Source organism: Pteronotus mesoamericanus, unplaced genomic scaffold (assembly GCF_021234165.1).
Source record: "Pteronotus mesoamericanus isolate MK-2021 breed Mesoamerican mustached bat unplaced genomic scaffold, CSHL_Meso_final contig_68, whole genome shotgun sequence".
Lineage (NCBI taxonomy): Eukaryota > Metazoa > Chordata > Mammalia > Chiroptera > Mormoopidae > Pteronotus > Pteronotus mesoamericanus.
In genome coordinates, this window is record NW_026555234.1 from 23,589,496 (window position 1) to 23,605,399 (window position 15,904).

The window sequence follows — 15,904 nt, forward strand, 5'->3', positions numbered from 1 at the left end:
TTTCAACTCTTTTTGTACCACTGTCCTTCAATTGCATTATTCTGTCAAACATAATAGAGGAAAATTACAATTGTTCATCTAGTGCTCTAGAAATTGTGCTAGAAATTCTGAGAGGTCCTCAGCGGCAGGGGTACGGGGAAATCCAGTCATACGTCCAGTTTGACCTTTATTGTAACTCTTTGTCACCTAAGTCAACCTTAATGTTTCCTGGCAATCCTAAATTGGATGGATGGGTGAATAGATGGAGGATAAATAACATGTGGAAACATGTAAAAATGCTGAAAAGAATCTCTGAACCCTTTGTAATGCTTTCAAGGTGAATGGCACTTAATCTAGCATTTCTAATTTTACTTCAAATCATATGGCTTGCAATTCTGAGAAGGAACAAAGTTGGAGGCATCACAACTCTTGGTTTCAACTATATTACAAAGCTATAGCAATCAAAACAGTATGGTATTGGCATAAAACAGAAACATAGACCAATGGAACAGAATTGAAAGCCCAGAAATAAACTCACACATATATGGTCAACTAATATTTAATAAAATAGCCAAGAAAACTCAGTGGGGAAAGGATAGTCTCTTTAATAAAAATGATGTTAGGAAAACTGGATATTCACATGCAGAAGAATGAAACTGGACCCCTATCTTATACCACTCACACAAAATAACTTGAAATGAATTAAAGATTTAACTATAAGACCTGAAACTGTAACACTACCAAAAGAAAACATAGGGGGAAAGCTCCTTGACGTTGGTCTTGGCAACAAATTTTTGTAAATGACACCAAAAAAACAAGCAACAAAAACAAAAATCAGCAAGTGGAACTACATCAAACTAAAAGGCTTCTACACAGGAAAATAAATAATCAGCAAAATGAAAAGGCAACCTACAAATTGGGAGAAAATATTTGTAAACCATCTATTGGATAAGGGATTAATATCCAAAATGTACAAGAAACTCATACAGCTCAATAGCAAAAGCAAAGCAAAAAAAAAAAAAAAAAATCCAATTTAAGATTGGGCAAAGGATTTGAATAAACATTTTTCCAAAGAAGACATCCAAACAGCCAAAAGGTATGTGAAAAGATGTCCAACATCACTAATAATCAAAGAAATGCAAATCAAAACCACACGAGATATCACTTCATACCTGTTAGAATGGCCATTATTTAAAAAGGCAAGAGATAAATGTTGGCGATAATGTAGAGAAAAGAAAACCCTCGTGCACTGTTGATGGGAATGTAAATTGGTAATCACTATGGAAAACAGTATAAAAGTTCCTCAAAAAATTAAAAATAGATCTATCATATGATCGAGCAATCCCACTGCTGGGTATATATCCAGAGAAAACGAAACCATTATCTCAAAGAGATACCTGCACTCCCACGATCACTGCAGCAGCCAGGCCAATAGCAAAGACATGGAAACAACCTAAGTGCCCGTCAATGAATGAATGGGCAAAGAAAATTTAATGTATATGAATATTATTCAGCCATTCCAAAAGGAAATCTGCCTTTTTGAACAGCATGTATGGACTTTAAGGACATTGTGCTAAGTGAGACAAGTCAGACAGAGAAAGACAAATACTGTATGATCTCACTTATATGTGAAATCTAAAAAAGCCAAACTCATAGAAACAAGTGAGTAGAATGATGGTTGCCGGGGGCCAGGGGAGAGGGAAATAGGGAGATGTTGGTCAAGAGCACAAGCTTCCAGCTATAAGGTCTGGTATGAAATGTACAGCATGGTGGATATCATTAATAATACTGCATTATATACTTGAAAGTTGTTAAGAGAATAGGTTATAAATATTATAACCACAAAAAATGATAATTATATAAGGTGATGGAAATTTTAACTAACCTTACTGCAATATATACATGTATTTAATCATCATGTTGCACACCTTAAACTTGAATATGTTATAGGTCAATAATATCTCAATAAAGATGGAAGAAAATAAAATCATATGGTTTTGTATTTTCTTTAAGGTAAATGTACCTGTGTTGCTCATAATTTCACAAGCACATGATATTTTTCTGCTTTCATAACTTTGTCCATTATCAAAAAGGAGGAGAGACTTTCCTGGAGAAGGAACGGAAAAGCTCTGAAAGACAGTAGAGGAGGAAGACGGAATCTCAGGAATATATGTGTTGTGCATCAGAAAGAGATTGCCTGAAACGGAACTGTGATATAAGCCACAAAAGAGAAAATAGAGGTTTGTAGTGGCTTGTGTCTACTAGGCCCTGAGTCAGTCTCAACATTGAATTATCGTTTAGTTGTCATTCATTAGTCAACAAATACTTTCGGAACACCTTGTATTTGCCAGGCACTATTCTAGGAGCTTGGGAAACAGGAATGGAAAAGAATATTCCCGCTCTCATGGAGCCCAGGTTCTAACTGGGGGAAAGAGCAGCAAAAAAATGAGCAAAGATGACTGGACAGTGAATGGGGAATGGAGAAATATTTTATTTTTTTTCACTGTAGAAGCTTTATTGTTTCCATTTGGTCCAATGCATGGGAGAGGGCTCCAGGTGGTTAAAAGGCTGCCTCGTGGTTGCAGGGAAAGGCTCAGGCAGAAGCCAGACACCAGAGGGATGCAGAGGGGCCCCTCAAAGGCTTCTGGGCTCCAAAGGTTCCTAGCTGTGCTTCAGGGTGAGCCTTTCGGGGAGATACTGGCCCAGTCCTGCCCAGCCTGGGGGCCAGCCAGCCTGTGAGGTTAGGCAGCTGTCACCCATCATCTTGATGGGCTTCACCTGCCACATCCAGGAAGTGGCTCTCCAGGAAGTCACAGAACTGAGGGTCTGTGCAGGTAGACCCCAGGGCATGCAGGTCCCAAAGGGCCTGGGTCAGGTCTTCCAGGACCATGGCAGATTCCCTAACATACTGATTTTTATTTACCCCACTCATCTTGGGAGGCTTCTGCAAATTCTGGGAGAGGGCGCGGCCGCTGCGCTGGTTTTGCACCTTCAAGAGACACTGGGTGCCCTGCCTCTTCTCTGCCAAGTTGGGGAAGAAGTGGCCCACACCCTCCCGAACTACATTGTCACGGCCAAAACAGAAGCCCAGACAGAGGTAGATGTAGCAGGCCCGCAGATGCAGGGTGATCAGGCAGTGGACGGCAGCCTTCACCTTAGTGGAATAATTCTAACCAATTTGGGAGCTCATGGTTGCTCAGCAATAAGGAGTTAAGCCAAAAAAAAAAAAAAAAAAAAAAAAAAAAAGATGTTGGCTGGTATCAGAGGCCGAGGGTGGCCGAGATGGTTCTCAAAATGGAGACTGGAAAAGAGGTTGTAGAGTGGTCAGAGGCTGGAAAAAAGTGTGTCCCTGGGTCTGTTCTGTCCAAACACTGTTGAAGTGAGACAGATCCAGGGGAATCACCGAGAGTACTGCTAGGGGAGGGATATTTTAGATTGTGTGGTCAAGGAAGTTGTCCCTGAAGAGGTCATAGTTGAGCTAAAACCTAATGATGAAAAAAGAGCTATCCGTATGGAAATCTGAAACCTTGCTTTCCTCTCATGATGGCAAGATGGCAGCTATAGCTTCATGCGCCACATCCTCACACAACTTCAAAGCAGGCCTGGGGGGTTATCCTTGTAAGTTTCTTTGTATTGGGATGAAAAATATGTCCCGTAAGTCCCAGCACACTTCCCTTCATGTCCCCCTGGCCAGAACTATGTCACATATCTACTCTCCACCCAGTCATGGCAAAAGAGACAGGGATTGCAATGACTGGGTGGGCACAGTGACGCTGGGGACAGGGGGGGGTATCCTTTCCTGAGCATATGCTGCCCCAGACCTAAATCAGACCGGCCTCCTGTCCTCCAAAGACAGGAGCAAAGCAGTTACAAAGACCGAGCTTGAGGTATTTCACTTACCCAGGATTTATGGAACACCTACACATGTGCCAGGCACTGTGTGAGTGTCAAGGATTAAAAGGGGACCTAGTACCACTTTCACCATTGCATATTACTGCTTAAACACATTCAGTGAAGGAGGCTCCCTCTCCCCTCCTCTTCACCATTTCAAAGGTGCAGTTCATGGTCGCCACCCCAAAGATTCCTCTCATCTTCTTAGCTGTGAATGTCTTCTTCTCAATTCATAGCTCGTATTTATTTATTTTACAAATATTCGCTGAGCATTTGGGTCATGGGAATGCAATTTTGCTGATAACACAAGGACCAGGCACAGAGTTTATAATTCAGTGCCAGAGAGAGTAATAGCCAGTTACAAGAAAAAAATAAATAAATAAATGTTACAAGAGGTGAAGCATGGGGGCTATCAGAGTACCAAGAAGGGGAGCCTCTACTCATCCAAAGGCGGGGGAAGGGATGGCAATAAAAGAAGACATGTTTCATTGAAAATATCATTTAAGTCAGTATTTAAAGAATGAATAGAATTTCGGGAAATGAGAGTGGAGATCAGGAGTTGGGGGAGAAGGCAAAGGCGGCTAGCCCACCTCACAAAATGAGCATGTGCAAAGGGTCAGAGGTGGGAAGAGAGAGTGGGAAAAAGCAAAGGGAAGCTCAGTGTTGCTGGAGAAGAGTGGGAAGGGAGAAGAGAGAGGGGTGAACCTACAACGACAGAAGAGGGCCAGGTCAGCTCCGTGGTAAACTCTGGGACTTTATCTGCAGAGAAGTCATCGAAGGGATTGACCTGCTTAGGTCTGCGTTTTAGGAAAGGCATTCTTTGTCCTTTGCTCCATTTCCCACAGTTCAGCCATGCTACAAACAGGAAGACCAACAAGTCACTGTGGCACTAGGCTGGACCAGGATAGTAGCCAAGGAGTGGGTAGTGATTGAGGAGTTCCAGGACTCAGTGCATAATAGGGCTGGGACCGGTTAGGGAGGGGAGGAGGCAAGGGTGACTTCGGGCAGTTCTGGTGGGGCACCTGGGGGTCTCCTTCCCCGGATGGATTCATTTCTGTACAAGTTGTCTTTGAGCAGCCTGCCACAGGGCACTGAACACAACGCTCATTAATTAACCTTTTTGGTGACTTTCCTCCTCCCTCTCCCACCCTTCATGTCAAAGTCACTGCCACTTTCCTCGGATAGACCGATTTCGAGATTCTCCTTTGGACCCACACCCACATGAACAATGTAAAACACATGGCTTTTGTGCTTCAGGTTTCTATCATTTTGTCCCTTGAGCCAAGCTTGTGTTTTCTGAGCCCCTACTGTGAGGCAGGCGCCAAAATGCAAAACAATTCCACCAGTCATCACTCGGCAAAGTTTTCCAGCTAATACAAGTGTAAGGCATCCAATCAGACATTTAATGGTGTCGGCGATCAATGAATTGCAACTAGTAATTGACACAAATTCAACTTTTTCCCCTTTCATTTCTACTTTATTCACTTAAAAAAAAAAACCCTTATCTCGTTACAATTTGAAGATTAATCTTGTGAGACAGCATGATAGCACACAAATCAGTGTCAGTTCTGGGTGTTCTCCATGTGGTCTTTTATGTGCATTTTTTACAATATGCAATTCTACTACTTGAAGTTACCGGTACTAATTTTATATTACGGTGTAGCTCCATGATGAAGCTCAGAATATGCTCTATCTGTACGTTTTAAGTAGTACCATGCCTGGATGAAGCATCAAAGTGAGAATGCTGAGCTTAAAGGGACTTTAAAACATCTTGAAACAATAACGAGCCACAGACTGAAGCAGGGGCGTTTTTAAACATTACACAGGACTAAAACAATTGAACCAATTTGTCCTTTGTTCTTTTTTTATTGCATTCTTTATTACATTAATACTGTTTAAAAAGAAACTCCAAAAGCATTGAACTCGGGTACTACGCTATATGCAAAGTCCTCCAAAGGGCCTGGCATGGACAGAACGCGGCTTTCCGCCGCCCGGCTCGGAGCTCTGCGAAGGCCATTGAGCACACTTTGCGCTCGGTCCCAGGGAAGCGACGTGAAATGAAAGATTGCTCGCCCCGAGTTCTCCCTTCGGGCGGGAGGATCCGGCCCGAAGTTTGCCAAGTTTTCAGGCAGGCCCGGCTGAGCAAATGCCGCTGCTACCAGTCGTCTTTTCGCTTCAGTGGTAGGCCAGGCCCGTGGGAAGTTTGCTTCGGGGGTCTCGGGCCTTCAAAGAAAAATCCTGGGAGGCGGGGTGCGCCACCCGGGCGTCCGTCTGTGGAGCGGACGACGAGGGGGACCTGGCGCCCCTGGGCACAAAGAAGCTTGCTAACAGAAAGTGGAATGACCTTGGAAACTCGGGACCACTTTAGGGTTTCAGTCACCCCAAGTGTCCTCCCTTTCTCCGCTGCTCCTTCTCTCCCGAATCTGCCCAGGTCCACCCGCTCCTTTACTACCGGTACCTTTCCCTTTTTTTCTTTAAGAGAGTTATATGCACTAGGTGCAGGAGGGGCCGCGCTGGCTGCGGGGCCCAGCCCTTCCCACCGCGCCCGGGGCCGCCCTTCCCGCTGGTGCCGGCTGATTGATGGCCCCGGCCGGCCCGGGCTCCACCACCGCCCCCCCGCCCCGACCCGGCACCCCCGCCCCGCCTCAGCTCGCCCGCGAGCCCGGCTGTGTGTTTTGGAAGCGGCGCAGCGGGCTGCAGCCCTGTGACGCCCGGAGCGGGCAGCGCCGCCCTTCCTTCCCCCCGGGCTCGGGCGGCGGCGCGGCGGCGGGGCCGAGGGCGGGCGGGGCGCGGGCTCCCGGGCGGAGGGCGCAGGGAGGGGGCGCGGGGCCGGGCGCGGGGCCGGGCGCACCGGACCGGGCGGGGGCCAGAGGGCGGGGGCCGCGCCGCGCACGCCCAGCCCCACGGCCGCGCCGCGCCTCGCGGGACAGGTTCGGCCGGCGGGGCGGCGCCCGGCTCCGGGGAATAATGAGTGTCTGTCAGGCCGTCCCCGGGTGACTGGGCGGGGCGGGGCGGAGGCGGCGCGGGAGGCGGGGGTGGCGGGGGAAGGGCGCAGGGCGGGGTGCGTGTTTGCGCGAGTGACTCGGTCGACCCCTCCGGCGGCTGCCTCCACCCAAGTGGGTGGGGACCCGCCCAGCCCGGGCGGCCGCGGCGGCCCCATCTCCCCTCCCTGACCCTCCCACCCTGGGTCCCAGCCTCTACTTACCCCGCCAGCCCCGGGAGGCTCGCAGAGCGAGCGGCGCCGGCGTCATGTGACTGCCCAGAGTTGGTGCCAGGAGCCAGAGGGGAGCCAGGAGCGAAGCCGCGCGGAGTAGCGCGGAGCCGGGGCCCGATTCGGAGCGCAGTGCGAGCGTTCGCCGCACGCGCGCCCGTCCCCGTCCCCTGCGATCGCCGCCACCACTGGCGCCCGGACTAGAGCGCTGACATTATCGCATTCGCGGGGTTCAAGGCATCCCGGGGCCAGGCCTTTATTTCTCGTCTGCAGTGCTCAGCACCGCTCCTCGAAAAGTAAGTCCCCTCTCCCTCACATTTCCTTCTCGTCCGACTCCCGCTGCCCCCCTTCTTTGGCTCGCCCGCTTTCATTTTTTTTCATGGGGGTGCTCCGTGAATGGGTTGGGGGGTGCAGCGTGGGGTGGGGGTGCCTTGTGGGTTGAGAAAGTGCAACAGCTCCTTGCAGCCAGGGGTGGCGGCGGAGAGAGACTAGGGGGAGGAAGCCCCCGGGTTCAGCGGTTGAAAGTGTGGGATTGGGGGGAGCCACCGTGCGGATCCGGGGGTGTGGGGGCGCGAGGCTGGCAGCGCCCGCCGCGGCGTCGGCGAGGGGGCGGGCGGGGGCTCACCTGTGTGGTCCCCCGGCCGTCGCCCGCCCGCCCGCTCGTTCGCGATTCTCTAAAGCCCCCGAAATATCAGTGCTCTCCGCGTGTGGCAACGTTGTTTGGAGAAAGGTAGCGCCGAGGCCGCGCTCCTGCTCCTCCCCCTCCGGGTCCCCCACCCTCCTGTCCCGCGCCCTCCCCCTCCCCGCCCTCCGCCCGCGCCCCCAGCCGCCCCCCTTCTCGGATGGGGCGCGCGGCTGCTCGCCCGTCCAAGCAAACTTGGAACAGCCTCCCCGGTCCCTCTGGAAAGAAACTTGGGGCAATGGGGACTGGAGGCAGCATCCCATTCTCGGTCCTAGAGCCCAGGAGCTTGCCAGGGTGTCTGGATCCCTGAGGGCTGGCCGGATTTGGAGCGTCCTTCTCGGGGGCACAGAGAGAACCTGCCGCAGTGCCTGGAGCAAGGATTGCAGCGTGGCTGGAGGCTGAGACCGCCCTAGGCAGCTGCCTGCAGTTAGGGACCAGAGCCGGGCGGGGACCAAGGGATTGATTCCGAGTGGCTTTCCTGGAGATGGCAGATAATACCAGGAATTGTCCTAGCCACTTCTTTAGCAAATAACACGGAGAATCTTTCCTGCGTTAAAATTTACAGCAACATAGGAGAAAAACATGTGAATGAGACTTATTTTTTATGGCAGGTTGAAAGGAAATTGGTAATTGTTCACTCTCTTGTATTTCACTAAAATAAATATTTTGCACTGAATTTTTTACTAACTCAGAATGTATTTTTCCACTAAGATCACCAAGACACTTTAGAGATGTATTGATTATATTATGAGTCTGGTATATGGGGAACAGAGTCTGTAATTATTTATTTAGATTTAGTACCTGTAATTATAAGAAAAATCAAGTGAGGCATAGGGTAGTTGTTCATTACAGGTTTTTCCACAGAGCAGTTTTGTAATGTCCTTTTGTGAGTGCTTTATGGATGAATCTGAGGAGCATTTTGTTTATAAGAGAAATCCATCCAGATGATAATCTGCCTAACCCAAGGGAAGACTTCCAGGGAAAAAACAATTTGATAGCATTAACGTTTACAGTATTTTGCGAGTGGGTTTTTTTTTTTTTTTTTTTTTTTTTAAGAAAGAGTGGAGGAATAAGTTTCTTCTGGCGTGAATCATGGAGTGTGTTAGTTGACCTTAGGCTGTTAACAGAAACCTGAAATGAGATGTTTGATTAATTTAAACTCCCTAGAGAAACATCTCAATTTCTACAGTCGGTGGGCTTTGCTACAGAACCATTAGAAGGAAAAAACCTAATGTACTATTAGTAAGTTCAATGAAGATATACTGTCTGTAAGGAACATTTGGCTTGCATGAAGGAGAATGCAAGTATAAAAATTTTAATGTGACAATAACAAAGAAAAGTAGCTGCTTACACCACAAAACCTTGTCAGATATAAAACAGCAAAATAGCTTTGGAGAAAGGTTTTTGTTTTTATTTTTTCACTGCAAAGTTTCTAAATTAAAATCCAATCTTCCGGTTGCTATAGGCACTGTGATGTCTTTTTTTTTTTTTTTTTTTTTTAACCTAGAGTTGTTTCTACACACAGATGCTTAAATCTCTGATAATGGAAACCTGAGTTAAACAGTCCTAACAAAATAAAGAGAAATAATGAGAAAAAGAATATGAATGGATTTCTCTACCTTAAAAATACCTAAAGGAAACATTTTCTCATATTAAATTAAATGTCAGGAACAGGATCATAGTCTCAAAAGGTGGATTTCTGTAGATGTGTGTGCGGATGTGTAGCTGTGTGCAAATACGTTTATAATTATGCAGCTGAAGAGGACTGAAAATTTGAGGTGACTCTAGCTGTCCCACACTTTGTGTTTTAGAATTTAGTTCTGTAGCTAAGGGACACTTAAAAATGGTCCAGTTTTCAGTTGTGTGGAATAACCCAGTCATAGTCTGAATTCTTAACAGCAGTGTTTCATCTTCATTTTCCTACTGATGCTCTGAGGCTGAACAATAATTATTACCCTAACCCACAATTTGATCATGGCTAGAGACCAGCCATTGGGAGGGGGGGGATGAAGAGACAAAAGAAATCGGTAGGGAGGCTGGTGTTAATTAGGAAGGTCTTTGCTGCTTGAATATGATAAAATCCCATGTTCACTTACGATGTTTACTGTATGTGGAAGCTCCTATTTGTAAATAGGGCAGGTCCCTTGTATAAAGCTGGTGTTATTATTCACACCCATAGAACAAACACCTCCACCCCCCTGTTGTTGTCTCTAAAAACTCCAGCTGCTCATGAATATAGGGTCAGGGAGGGCCGGCTAAATGTTTCTCTGTGCTTTCTCTCCAGCACAGCCAGCAGAGCTGTTTCCTGTTCTTTGTTTCAAGGCTGGGGTTTGCGTCATACATTCCAAGTGGCATATGTGTGCTCTTTCCTGTTTCAGGCTGTTTTCTGGTAGATCAGTAGCCCAGACCAGGCCTTGGTCCCTGCCCCTAAATTCTCTAACTCCACCCAGGGGGTTATCATGTCTCTACACACTTGCTATTGCTTAAGACGCCCGTGTTATGTCATAATGAGAAGTCAGTTAACCTTTTTACATACACCCTTTGCTCCAGTGTGTTTCTATGGGTGAATGAAGAGTTTTTACCTTTGTAAATTTATCATTGCCAATTGTGATTTTGAGAAATTTTTGTGCATATTGGCTGGAAGTCTAAAGGAGGTCGTTGGTTGGTTGGTTTTTGTTCTTGTTTTGAGGTGCATAGGGTGTTTGTTTTGAGATAGGCATTTTGCCCTGAAACTGTCGATTTAGGATCAGGATTACCACCTTGCAGTTTAGAAGACCTAGCTTTGTCTGAAAGATGTGGCCCGTTCTTGTCCACATTTAACAAGGGACGCCCGAGGCGTGGGCAGTGCCCTTGAATGGAGAACTTGAGCACTCTTGGCAGTCTGGGCTGACTTGTAAGTCTTGCTTATGTTAAGGAAATCTTTAGAAGAAGTATTGAAGCAAAACAAGATATACTGGGGGAGGAATCCCAAGTTCATTTTTTTTTTTAAAGACAAAAACTTGAGAACTGGAATAATTTTTTAAGGACAAAGATTTTATATCTTCTATACCTGATTTCCAAACTAAAAATAGTTAGAATAAAAAGGTCAAAGAAAAGGAGAACTGGAAATAAGAAATTCATTTAATGATAGCTTGGAAAATTTTAATCTTAAATTTTGAAAACAAGAAGATTGCTCTTATTTTTATTGTTTTACAATAACTTTCGGAACCTCCCCCTCCCCCCCCCTTTTTTTTTTGTTTATTCCGTCAGTTGTGGGTTAACAAATTTCTGGGTTAACTATTTAAAACCCTACTTTAATAATTTTTTTTCTCTCTGGTTCTCCAGAAACTTAAATTTTACAAGAAATGGTTGCAAAAGAAAACTTTTGGCAAGTTTCTGTTTTAAAGTTCTTATTTATCTGGAGGAGTTACAATATTCTCTAATGGAATTAACTGTAAGAGTTGCTGAGGTAGCAAGCGAGGCCCTATCCTTCCAAAAATTGATGATAGGACTTTGGTTTTAATGTCTTGTTCCAACACATTTTTTCTTTATGGGTAAATACACAATATGATATTAATAAAACCTCTAGGATCAAATAGTAGACTACTTACTGATAACTTTCCTTGAAAAAAATGGGGGTTTTGGAAAGTTTCAAACGATTTTTTCTTCTTCTTCTTTGGAGGAAGCAAACTTGAAATATTAAGCTGACTTGTAGAACAAGAGGCCTTTAAACTAAAATTCGTAAGTAAGCCAAATTGAAGCAAGTTTTTTATTTTGTTTTAGTTCCAAAGTTGTTAGCAATCCAAATAGATTTGGTGGACCGAGTTTTTACATTTGGCCTACCCTGGATCGTTCTTCCCTCATTTGTGGGAGGAGGAAGGAGGTTAATAGAAATGATTTAGGATCTAATATATTCTATCAGAAAAAAAAAATCTCCAAGTTTCCAAATACTACGCTAAACAATAGCAAAAATGATAACAGTCCAAAAAGGTATTACAATTAGAAAAAAATGGGAACCATAGTTTTTTTATCTCCACCATTTAAATCATCATTCCTAATTCAACTTCATTTTATCTCCACCTTCCCCCTTCCTCCCCCCCATTTTAAATACTTGCCATCTTAATATTTCCAAATCAATGTTTTTGCTAGAAAATTAACAGCGTTCTTAAGTGGTATTTCTTACAATATTTTCACACTCAAGTTGTGTTCAAGGATGGATAGACAGATACATACATACATACATACATACAACCTCATCCTTTCAATACTAGGATACTTGAGTCAAAATTCATCTTGGAGTGAGGTGGAAGGAAAGGATTGTGGTGGTTTTTATAGCATTCTCATTTTCCATCCAGGTTTGTCCTTTTCTTAGACCCATTTTGTCACCTGAAGCAGAACTGGAGACAGGAAACCAGACAACAGTCTGCCCCCACAGGAGAGAGCATTGTCCAAAGGAGGTAGCCTTGCTTCCCCTACAACCCGAACCGCCCCTTCCTTGGAATTTCGCAGTAATAAAAAAGACACAATACTAGAGACACAGTTTCTGAACCAGGCCTATGACTGTTTTCCCCCAAAGCAAAATATATATATCTCCTCTTAACTGGCTCTCTGCTTTTTCTGGAATGTCACCATAGTTCAATGGAACATTTAAAAATTATCAGTATATTTTGTATCCCTCAGTCAGAGGGTTTAATAGTCAAGCTCTTTCTCTAGCAAAACAGGTTCCTAGAGCTTTTTGAAACTCACCCATTGTGTTGGCAGGCCGCATACATTATCATTTCCCCCATCTAATTATTAGGGGAGCTGAAGGCAGAATGAAGCAGGTTCAGTGGCCTTTCAGCCAATGTACTCCTTGTAACCCTGGGCCTGGCTCTGACCCCGATTTCCATGAAGGGGGTGTTTCCCGAGGCGGCCTCCTTCCAGGAGGACCCTGAGGAGCCCAGATTAACCTGGGACATGTCGCTCACGGTGGTTAACAATCTCTGGCAGGCCTGAGGGTCTCCAGGGATGGCCTGTAGCTAGTCTCACCCCAGATCAGTGGAGTGTGGCTCAATCTAGACATGGGAGATCAAATGGGCACAGAGGTCCGCGCGTCTACCCTGGAGAGCAACCTGTGAGTCAGGTGTGGGGTTTGCTCCTCTGGCCTGTACGCCCCTCTTTCTTTCTACTGACTGCCGTTCTTTGAGCCTGTCACTGAAACCCGCTCCTCTGCCTGTCCCCTCACGCTACACCCTGGTACCTTCCAAAGTGCTGCCCCCTAAAACTACTTGCATTAGTCAGTGCAAGTTCCTGTTCTGCTTAGTTCTCCAAACAGGGGAGTATTTATCTCCAGAACCTCCGAAAGTTTTCACATTGACTTCGTGTTTTAGATTTTAGAAGATGATTTTTCAGGCTAGTTTCACTGCCTCCCCCCTCGCTGCCATGCCATCCCCCCCACCCCCCAACCCAGGGCAAATTCTGCATGTGCGCCACCGGGGAGAGAGAAGGTCGGTCTGAGGCGCTTGCCCTTCATTTTCTCCTAGCATGTGAGAAGCACAGGCTGACATCCGTTCATTTATTCATCCCACAGGTATTCGTTGAGCACCTACTCATTAGAGCTAATCTCAAATTATGTGCAGTCATTCTTCTTAGTTACGCCGTGGGATGGAGCCGGCCCAGAGTGCTCTAACCTGAAAAGGCATTTTGAAATCTTAATTGCTCGCAGGAACCTCCCCTTGGCCCTGCCTAGCATGGGCCAGTGTGGCACTGCCCAGGTCTCACACCCTCCGCCCCAGGGAGGGAACCTAGTGTGAGACGATTTTACTTAAAAGTAGTCAGTCCACAGCCTGGACCGAAGCAGAACAGAAAGCGCCCTGGTCAGCGGGCCGGCGCACTTTTGTTCTTGGCTGCAGCTCCAACCAGCTCTGTGAATTTGGGCGAGTCATTTCACCTCTGTTCCTCCATTTCCTCATTTCTAAAATGGGGATGAGGACCTGACCCTTCCACCTTTGTACAGTTATTATGTGGATTTCCGTATTTACTTGAGTCAAGCTGCCAATTTTTCTCAGCAGTTTTATGGACCAGTTGCAGGTGCGTTGGCTAGGAAGAATAATGGCCTAATTTGGGGCCTTCAGAATGTCTTTTGATCTTGTGTCCAAGCATGCACTCCGAGAGAGGGTAGGCAGCAAGAGCCAGTTAGGAGGGGTGACGTCGCCGCTACTGTAAACACACTGTCCCCGAGTTCCACAGAATCTTCATGGAACTTGCCATCCCACTATAGCTCTTAGGGGTGTGATGTCGTCCTCGGCCCTGGGGGAGACAGTGGAGCGGGGTGCCAAGTCCACCAGCCTTGAAGTCAGACTGCTTTGAGTTCACATCCCAGCTCTATAGTTTAGCAGCTATGTGATCATGGACAGATTACTTTGCTTCTCTGTTATAACGTTCTCATCAGTAAAATGGGAAGGTAGTACCAACTTCATGGGCTTTAAATGGCGCCGTCCATGTAAAGAACAGTACCTACGGACTGGCCGTCATAAAGGTTGTAAGGACCGACAGGAATCTCCTGGCTTTCCTTGGTCAAGGGAAGTACCGGTAAAAAAAAAAAAGACTGTTGTGTTTTTTTGTGCTTTTGTTTTTGTTTTGTTTTATTCAGCACACACCCTCCCTCCCTCCCTCATGCAATCGCTTCTTCTTTTTCTCTGTCTGTCTCTCTTCTATTTTAGGCTATAAAACAGAGTAGAGACCTTTAGAAGATCTTTCTGGGTGGGTAATAAAAAATTCTTTGAGGATGATACTGGTAAGTTCTCTGGAGGACCCCTAACAGGCCAGGCGAAGGTTAGGAGCGACAGGGCCTTTTCTTAGAGAAGTTTTGTTTCCTTCAGGGTTACGTCCCTTTCACCCTCATTCATTATTTAAGGAAGATTTCAAGTGCATTCAAAGGGAAGGGGAAATGACTGTGGAACTCCTACCATGGTCTAAGTTCTCTTATATTGGCTCCTTCTGCCTGGCCCAAAAAATATCTTTTAGTGAACAAGCCTGATTTCCTTCAGGGAGTGGGGAGGGGGAATAACGTACTCCTGTTCCTTTGGTGCTCAGGTGCTAGGCTGAGGCAAACCTTTGGCAAGTGAAAAGGCCCTGCCTATCTAGGTACAGAGGCCGCTTCAGATCTACCAGGGCGCAATCAGCCGGTGCACGGAGTGGGGAGGGCCTTGAGCTGGTCTTTGAAGAATTAGGAGGATTTAGATAAGCCGGAAGGGGAGGGGGCATTCCAGGCTGGTTGCCCAGCATCAGGGCCAAAACTGAACAAAGGCACTGGGGGTGGGGGGCAGGGCACCCAGCGTGAAGGGCGCTTGTTGGAGCAGGGGGCAGCTGATTAGTAGCGGGGTGCCTGAAGCCACTCCCCAAGCCCTGGGGGTCCTGTTGGAGGGAGGAAGGTTTGTTGAGCTTAGGAAAGACTGGAAGGGAAGAGAGAGGGCTTTGCGAAGCATAGATGGCAAGGGGGTTGGGATGGATTGGAGGGGCCAAGGAACGGGGCGGGGAGACCAGAGGAGGAAAAACCCCAGCAACAGGGCCTTGAGGCACCGAGAGGGCCTGGCCTTGGGTGGCGATAGCCGAAATGGAAAGAAAAGTTGGTGAAGGAGGCTTAAAAGGTTTCCATGCTGAATGACCAGAAAAGAAGGCAAACGGGAGGTGGGGGCCAGCCTGGCAGGCAGCCTTTTTGAGGCAGGAGCAAAGAGGAGGATTTGGATTTGGGGCATGTTGAATTAATTCTCTTACATAGCAGTGGTTCAGATGCTTTTCTGTCTCTTTTTTGTTTACTTTTGAAGGGAGAGGGCAGTGTTAGCTCATGGTTCATATCCAAAGGGTCTGGGGTGCTGTGAGAGAAACTTTTCACGGAGAATCCTCAGGAGCCCAGTGAATTCACCACCCTGACGATTATTCTTTCTGGTTATTTTTAAGGCTCCAGCCATCACTGCTGTGGCCGGAGTTTCCAGGAACTGGCTGCTGACTGGAGCCAATTGGTCCCTCCCAGCCTCCCACTCCCTCCAGGGTGGAGCCCCATGGGTGGAGGCCCCTTAGGGTGGAGTGGGGTGGGTCTCCAGTGATAGGGCACCAGCCGCGAGGCAGCCTGGCCTCACACAGCCCTTCTGGATTTGATTATATAACACTCCACAGAAGAGAAT

At 46.8% G+C, this 15,904-nt stretch overlaps 1 protein-coding gene and 1 pseudogene across 1 annotated transcript in view; one reads left to right on the plus strand and one right to left on the minus strand.

The window, feature by feature from the left end:
- Positions 1–2,640: 2,640 nt before the first annotated feature.
- LOC129077646 (ferritin light chain-like) lies at positions 2,641–3,169 on the minus strand (annotated as a pseudogene).
- A 3,857-nt stretch (positions 3,170–7,026) lies between these two features.
- The window catches only part of KLF3 (KLF transcription factor 3), a 30,585-nt gene continuing 21,707 nt past the window's right edge, over positions 7,027–15,904 (plus strand). The window contains exon 1 of the mRNA XM_054582040.1: positions 7,027–7,377. The gene's annotated coding sequence lies outside the window, so the exon portion shown is untranslated. The remainder of the gene's footprint in view (positions 7,378–15,904) is intronic.